This window comes from Amphiura filiformis, chromosome 12 (genome assembly GCF_039555335.1).
Source record: "Amphiura filiformis chromosome 12, Afil_fr2py, whole genome shotgun sequence".
Classification (NCBI taxonomy): domain Eukaryota; kingdom Metazoa; phylum Echinodermata; class Ophiuroidea; order Amphilepidida; family Amphiuridae; genus Amphiura; species Amphiura filiformis.
The window spans coordinates 48,999,003-49,006,580 of NC_092639.1; positions in this window are offsets into that span (position 1 = coordinate 48,999,003).

Here is a 7,578-nt window from a genome sequence, read left to right on the forward strand (position 1 = left end):
CCCATATCACGCGTGATTTTGATTCTCCTGTTAAATTTTTGTACTGATTGACACATAGCAGGGCTGTCAACTTTTTGGAATTGCTTGGCGTGAGACAGAGGCGTACCAGGATTTGCCGACTCCAATGTTCATTTTGTACCATGATCATTTGAGCCACGGTGCTCGAGAAAGTGAAAAGCGGGGGTGGGGGGGGGAAGTGACCCAATGCGTGAGACTCGCGGCCAATGCGTGAGAGTTGACAGCCCTGCACATAGGAGCCCTTAGCTTTGTCACGTATAAAATATTTTCACACAATTTTTTCTTATTTTCGTGACAAATACCGATAAAGATTTAAAATCTACACAGACGACTTTAAACAACTGTTGGTATGTTTATACACGGCAACTTTGATGGTCAATTATTTTATTTGGCAAGTAGGCCTACTCATAATTTGTTGGTCAAGAACTCTTTCAGTTTTCGCTGCAGCAGAGTCGACAAATGTTACTTTTTGGTTATCTGGATGCCCCCGGGGGCACTCACCTAAACGCATGCGTGACCAAAAAACCCAAGTAAAAAGGGGTGTTTTTTAGGCAAGGCAAGTTACGCACGTGACTCATTTAGGGTCTAAAAACACTGATTTTCAAGAATAAGGGTAGTTTTCTGAAACTGAAGAACTTGTTTAGGGTACCTTTTCAAAGTCCAAAAGGGGTACATTTGTTGCATTTTTACTAGCCAAAAACTCTTTAGGGGGTAAATTCTATATTAAATTACCTCATTAAGGGGTTAAATTTGCGGTTAGGGTAAAACTCGTTTTAGGGGGTGTTTCAAAACAATTTGGTCACGCATGCGTACACTATCATATTTGAGTGGCCCCCCTGGGTCTGGATGGTCTGAAAGTCGTTGGGTAAAGCATTGCTCACAATGTTGGTGAATATTGTCACGTGATTATCCAACGGCGTAGCACATAATCCTGGGTACGAAATTTGACATGTTTTGCAAATAGCGTCTTTTTATGGATGCAAGAAAGTCGTATCTGCCACATACGACATTCTTGCATAAAACAAGAAGTCAGATAAACAGATACGCCATTTTGTTTATGTAATAATAGTATAAACGATGTTAGACAATTTAATTGTTGTTTGTATATATATTATACTCCATTATGGAGTACCTTTAGAATACCCTACCACATCGACGGCGCCGCGAAGCTGCACCTTTTTTGGTAAAACTACACCGACGTCGAGTCGGCGAGAATTACTTATTAATGGGATAGATTAGAGGTATATGAGTCGGGTTTTTAATAAAGTATATGTCGGCGTTTGACTTAATGAAGTTTGCATTCATCAAGGTAATAAGTGTTAGTACGATTAAATTATTGTGGTTACTTCTAGATAGTCATATTTGAATTTAATTTAAGCATAATGAAATAACTATATTGCATTATATAATGACTTAGAACATGTAGAAGTATTAATTATGCGTAATAGATTTTAATGTACTCAAGTAATAATGATTGATCGCATCAAAAGATGATGTTAATAAGCATGATTTAATTATAATTAGTGTGACGTATAAGAGGCCGATTGTAATTGGTTGTGAATGATTATATAATTCTAATTATTATGATGGATTAGAGGGCGATGGTAGTGAATTAATAATTATGACGTAATAATAATTAGGGATGAGAGGGTTGTTGTAAGTAATTAACAATGATTGTTAACAGTGATAAAGTTATATTGATAAGAGGAATGTTAATTGTTAATGAGTGGTTTGATTAAGAGTGAGTAGCATTTATTTCATGGAGTAAATACGTATCATAATATTGAATATTGATTTGATGGTGAATGAAGGTATCGTGAAGCTAGACCTTTTTTACAGGGCTACACCGACGGCGGGAAGGTATCGCTGTTCCTGTGCTACAGCGACGGCGCGAAGCTATACCTTTTTAATGGGCTACACCGACGGCGCGAAGGTGTCGTTGTTGCCGTGCTAAAGCGACGGCGCGAAGCTAGACTTTTTTGAGGGGCTAAACCGACGGCGCGAAAGTATACCTATTTCCGTAGGGTAACACCGACGGCACTGAGGTATAGCTTATTTGGTCATGTCACCAAATTAAAGTAGGGGAGGAAGGTATCGCTGTTGCCGTGCTACAGCGACGGCGCGAAGCTATACCTTTTTACTAGGCTACACGGACGGCGCGAAGCTATCGTTGTTGCTGTGCTACAGCGACGGCGCAAAGCTAGACTTTTGCGTATTTTGTAATGACTTGATCATGTTAGCAAATAAATGTAATGAAGAGGAGGAAGGTATCGCTGTTACCGTGCTACAATGACGCCGCTAACCTATACCTTGCCATTGGGTGAAGGTGCCACTGTTGCCGTGCTACAGCGACGCCGCGAATGATTTTTTTATTATTTGATTATTTAAAGAATAAAAATTAATGACCTGCTTGGTTTTAGGATTAACCAACACATGTTTATTTACGCTTCGCCCGCCCATGCCCGACTAGTAAAAAAGCCGTTAAAAAACTAATCCCTATTAATCAACATGCACGTATGTTGAATCATATATTTGCATATTGATACAAGTGATCGTTGGATTGTAGATGATGATGCTTGGGCGATATACATATGATGCACATGTGAAATGGGGAGTTGCTTGTTTGTTGACAAGAGCAAATATTAAGTTAAGTTGTCATTGGTAAGCGCATAATACACAGAACTTAGTTTGCACCTGGTTGTCACTGGTTGGGGCATTTTATGAACGACGTATACACTGGTTTATGTGATTTCATAATTTCCAGATATTATAAATAAAAACAGGACCGTGACCACTGAAAAATTAATTAAGAAGAAACAGAACTTTTGCACCTGGGTATCACTGGTTGGGGCCTTTTATGAACGACGTATACACTGGTTTATGTGATTTCATACTTTGCAGTTGTTATAAATAAAAACAGGACCGTGGCTACTGCGAAGTTAATTAAGAAGAAAATGGTCATAGGGTTTGAAAATTTACCTTATTTCTTTTGTTTTGCATTGTATTATGGGGAAAATTATAAGAATTGAAAACAAACATCAAGGAAAAAGTTATTTTTATGTTTGACTTCGTTTTATTAGGGTTTGAAAATTTACCTTATTTCTTTTGTTTTACATTGTATTATGAGGGAAATTATAAGAATTGAAAACAAACATCAAGGAAAAAGTTATTTTTATGTTTGACTTCGTTTTATTAGGGTTTGAAAATTTACCTTATTTCTTTTGTTTTGCATTGTATTATGAGGGAAATTATGAGAATTGAAAACAAACATCAAGGAAAAAGTTATTTTTATGTTTGACTTCGTTTTATTAGGGTTTGAAAATTTACCTTATTTCTTTTGTTTTACATTGTATTATGAGGGAAATTATAAGAATTGAAAACAAACATCAAGGAAAAAGTTATTTTTATGTTTGACTTCGTTTTATTAGGGTTTGAAAATTTACCTTATTTCTTTTGTTTTGCATTGTATTATGAGGAAAATTATAAGAATTGAAAACAAACATCTAGGAAAAAGTTTTATGCTTGACTATTAGGGTTTGAAAATCTATTTCTTCTAAAAAGTTATTTTTATGCCATGTTTGACTTTGTTTATGATCGATTTCTTTTGTTATCATTATAACTTGAGGAAAATTATGAGAATAAAATTACTTGTTATGTATTTCTTTTATTAGGGTTTAAAAATATATTTCTTTTATTTTCATTGTATTATGAGGAAAATTATGAGAATTTAAAATGAGCATCCAGAAAAAAAAGTATTCTTATGTTTGACTTTGTTTTATAAGGGTTTGAAAATCTATTTCCTTTGTTTTGCATTGCAGAATTGAAAATAAGCAAAAAAGTTATTAAAATTTTTAATGCCCGATATGAATAGTCCTTCAAGGAGGACCACGCTCCATTTAGTACGATAGTCCACGCCGTCAGGCGTGGGTCCTTCTACATTGGACATATCCTTCCCGGAAAGTCGGGGGAAATGTCAAACTGACTAACCACGCCTACTGACAGCTACTAATGATATTCAGCCAATCCGATTGACTGAATATCATCCATAGCTGTCAGTAGGTGTGGCTTGCCTACCTGCTACCAGAACACTAGCTTCTTGACACAAGTATTGCGTAACAAAATTGATTATTAATCCTCTTCAATTGCATATGTGTTAATGCTATTATAATACTCGATTTTCTTCTTACCCTCATCGTTCACTGACCTGCACACAATCAGTTCCTTTTGTCATCACTACATTTAATATAAATATTGTCCTGGTTAACCACGATTCGTTACTATTTTTGTATAGAGGTTGTGCTTGAAATTATTGATTGGCTACAAACAAAGGAATTGAACCGGTGTCCTTCACCGTCATCATGGGGCAGTTCAGTCCATTTAATCAAATGTTGTCATCAACCTATTTGATCGTAGTGCATTTGTTATGTGTGTGAGACGAACTGTCTCAGTAGATTGCAATCATGCTTTTGTTGAATGGATTTGAGTAGTCCACCATATTTACGGTATGATACGTCATATGCACAACCTGTATAATTGTGATAGTTGGCCTATTCGTTTAACATGTTTAAGAAAAATATAGAATTGGAGGACACACATAAAAACTTTGGGTTTCACTCATTTATTTACTTTAATTCCTTTCTTGACAATAATAAGTTCAGCAAGTTCTTTCTTTCTTTCTTTCTTTCTTTCTTTTTCTTTCTTTCTTTCTTTCTTTCTTTCTTTCTTTCTTTCTTTCTTTCTTTCTTTCTTTCTTTCTTTCTTTCTTTCTTTCTTTTTCTTTCTTTCTTTCTTTCTTTCTTTCTTTCTTTCTTTCTTTCTTTCTTTCTTTCTTTCTTTCTTTCTTTCTTTCTTTCTTTCTTTCATTATTGAATACGGGCCTATAATTATATTTATTTCGTTTATCATCATTTATGTTTTATTATTAATGTGTATTCATTAATTATTCGTTAATATATTTATTTCTATTCATCAGTATTTGTTTTATTATTCATTTATTTATTTTCTATTCGTTGATTGATTTATATATTGCCCTTTATCAGGCTTATGTTTTTTATTCATTTTATTCGTTGATTTATTTATCCATTTATTTATAAAGAAAATATTTATTTATTATTTATTTACATTAAATTTATATTATTTTTTCGATCAATGTATATTAATATATATTAATATTATATTAATCTTTTGATTGATCAAATGATCATCTCCAATCTTATTTTTGTCACGTTTTCTCTGTCTAAAGGTGTTATATTAGATAAAGGAACAAATCAAAGGTCGACGACGTATTATAAACGAATTTTGCTTGAGAATTTCGGACCAAAAGATCAATTTTGACCGATATTTGACCCCAAAATATATGATTTTATAAACTTTTTGAACCCCTCCCCTGCTAAATTAAAAAACGATTATATGACGTCATCGAACTTTTGGTTTGTTTCCTATAAATAATAATATAATACATACAATTTATTAAGCGCCTTATATTGCACGCAACCACAAGGCGCTTATATCGAAAATTATGATTTCTTTCATTTCTGCTTGCTTACTTTTTTGTTTAGAGTTTTTTTAGATCAAAAACTAATCATATCTGAACCAGAGTATTAAAATTGCTCGAATTGTCATTCCATTGATGATTAATCAGTCACTAATGAATGAATATCATGAATCCATTTGGATCAGGAGACGAGGTCCGAACGTCATGAACAGAGACGAGGGGGCCCACTTCCTTAGTCACGTTTATGATCCTCTCCTGGCTGATAAAACACCCTCTTCAGTCGGGATACGTCCAACCGGAAGTATGGATCTGCAACCATCATTCTGATGATGCCTATCGACCATGATAGGCGAAACCGTCAAACAGTGAGTTTACTTTTGGTTTTGTTTCAATGAAATCTTCTATAATCATGCATATGAATTATAAACGAATGCAAAATGTAATTAAATTAACGAATGAATGATTGGTTGATTGAGAGACTGATTAATTTGAGGTTGATGAATTTATGAGCGGTCAATAACTATTTGGCTGACTGATTGAGATTGCCAGATCTAACACTATGGACCACAATGACCTAATCCCAATGACATAGTTCAATAACCTCAATTAAATACTCAATAGTGCAAATTTGACCTCAAGTTGCAGAGTATGAGTTTTTGTACCCAAATTGTCAAAGGTCATTCAATGAATATACAAATGTATTGGGGTTAAAGAATTATGCCCTTATTAGATGAGCATGTTGTGGATCCTAGTGTAAGACCATGGAGACTGATTATTGAGTGGTTGCTTGACTCGATTACTTGATTGATATTTTAACACCAAGATACGATACATTAATTGTGAGACTACAATCATGACAATGTAAATTGTTAATAATTCATCGATTGATCAAGCGAATGATTATTGATTGATGCTTGATGAGTAGTTCAAATTTAATTTCATCAGACTGACTATTAATTCATCGAAATATCAATATATTAAGTTATTGTGATTCTATTATATTATTATATTATATTGATTGATTGGATGACCTCCATATCAAATAATTCATTAATCAATTCATTAAATGATTCTGATTGTTTTATTGATTGTTTGTTGAATACTTATTGGGCGGATGTTGGTTGAATGAAACAACGATTGAGTGATTAAACAAAGAATCCCTTGAACTTGAAGAACAGTTTGCATCCATTTTTCGAAAATCGGAGTGACTTTTACTTTTTCACCCCTAGCATGCAAATTGACCTTGGACCTGTCGAGCCTCAAAACTTGGTAACTATATGGCCTACGTGCAAATATGTTTTACTTTTGTAATCCTTGGACCTAGACAAATAATTTGACATGTTTTTAGTGAATTTGGAGCATGTTTAATTTTTGCCCCTATATGACTATGAGCATGTAGGGTGTTTGAGGGTCTTTTTTGAGGGTCACGGAGTTCCAATGGTTGACAAAAGTTTTGAATTCGTCATACCCGAACGAAACAAAACAATCTGGTTGCCAGCTTTTACGCGAACTTGCCGCTTGATGCTTAATAAATAAGCACATTTCCAAAATAGAACCAGACTAATAAAATAACACTGATTTTACAAAATAAATTAATATGATATCACGGTTTAGGCCTACACTGCTGGTCTATCGAAACCCGGGATCGAAACCCAGCTACTTCAAAAGTGTGAAGTGTTTTGATCCATGCAAGCTCAAAATCAATCGATTGAGATGACTAGCGTACTCGTCCCAGTTACATAACAGATGCGTTTAAATGATGGGCGTGGTTACCAACCATATTTGGAGTTATTACGTTGTCATTAACTGGGTTGGTTCAGGTCACTGCTTATGGTAATTCGATTGCGCTGCTGGGGGTAGAGCACCAATCTATAAGGACCAACGCCTGACGGCGTTGATAATAGTGCTATATATTGCGTTGGTCCTGTATGGACTAGATATGAAGGGAGTCACAAGATGACCACAGATAGTGTGTTTATATTTTTCATAAAGACTGATTTCAATACAATTTTACTAGGGGGCAATGTGTATCGGTGGTGGTGGAGGGATTACATAAAATGTAATCT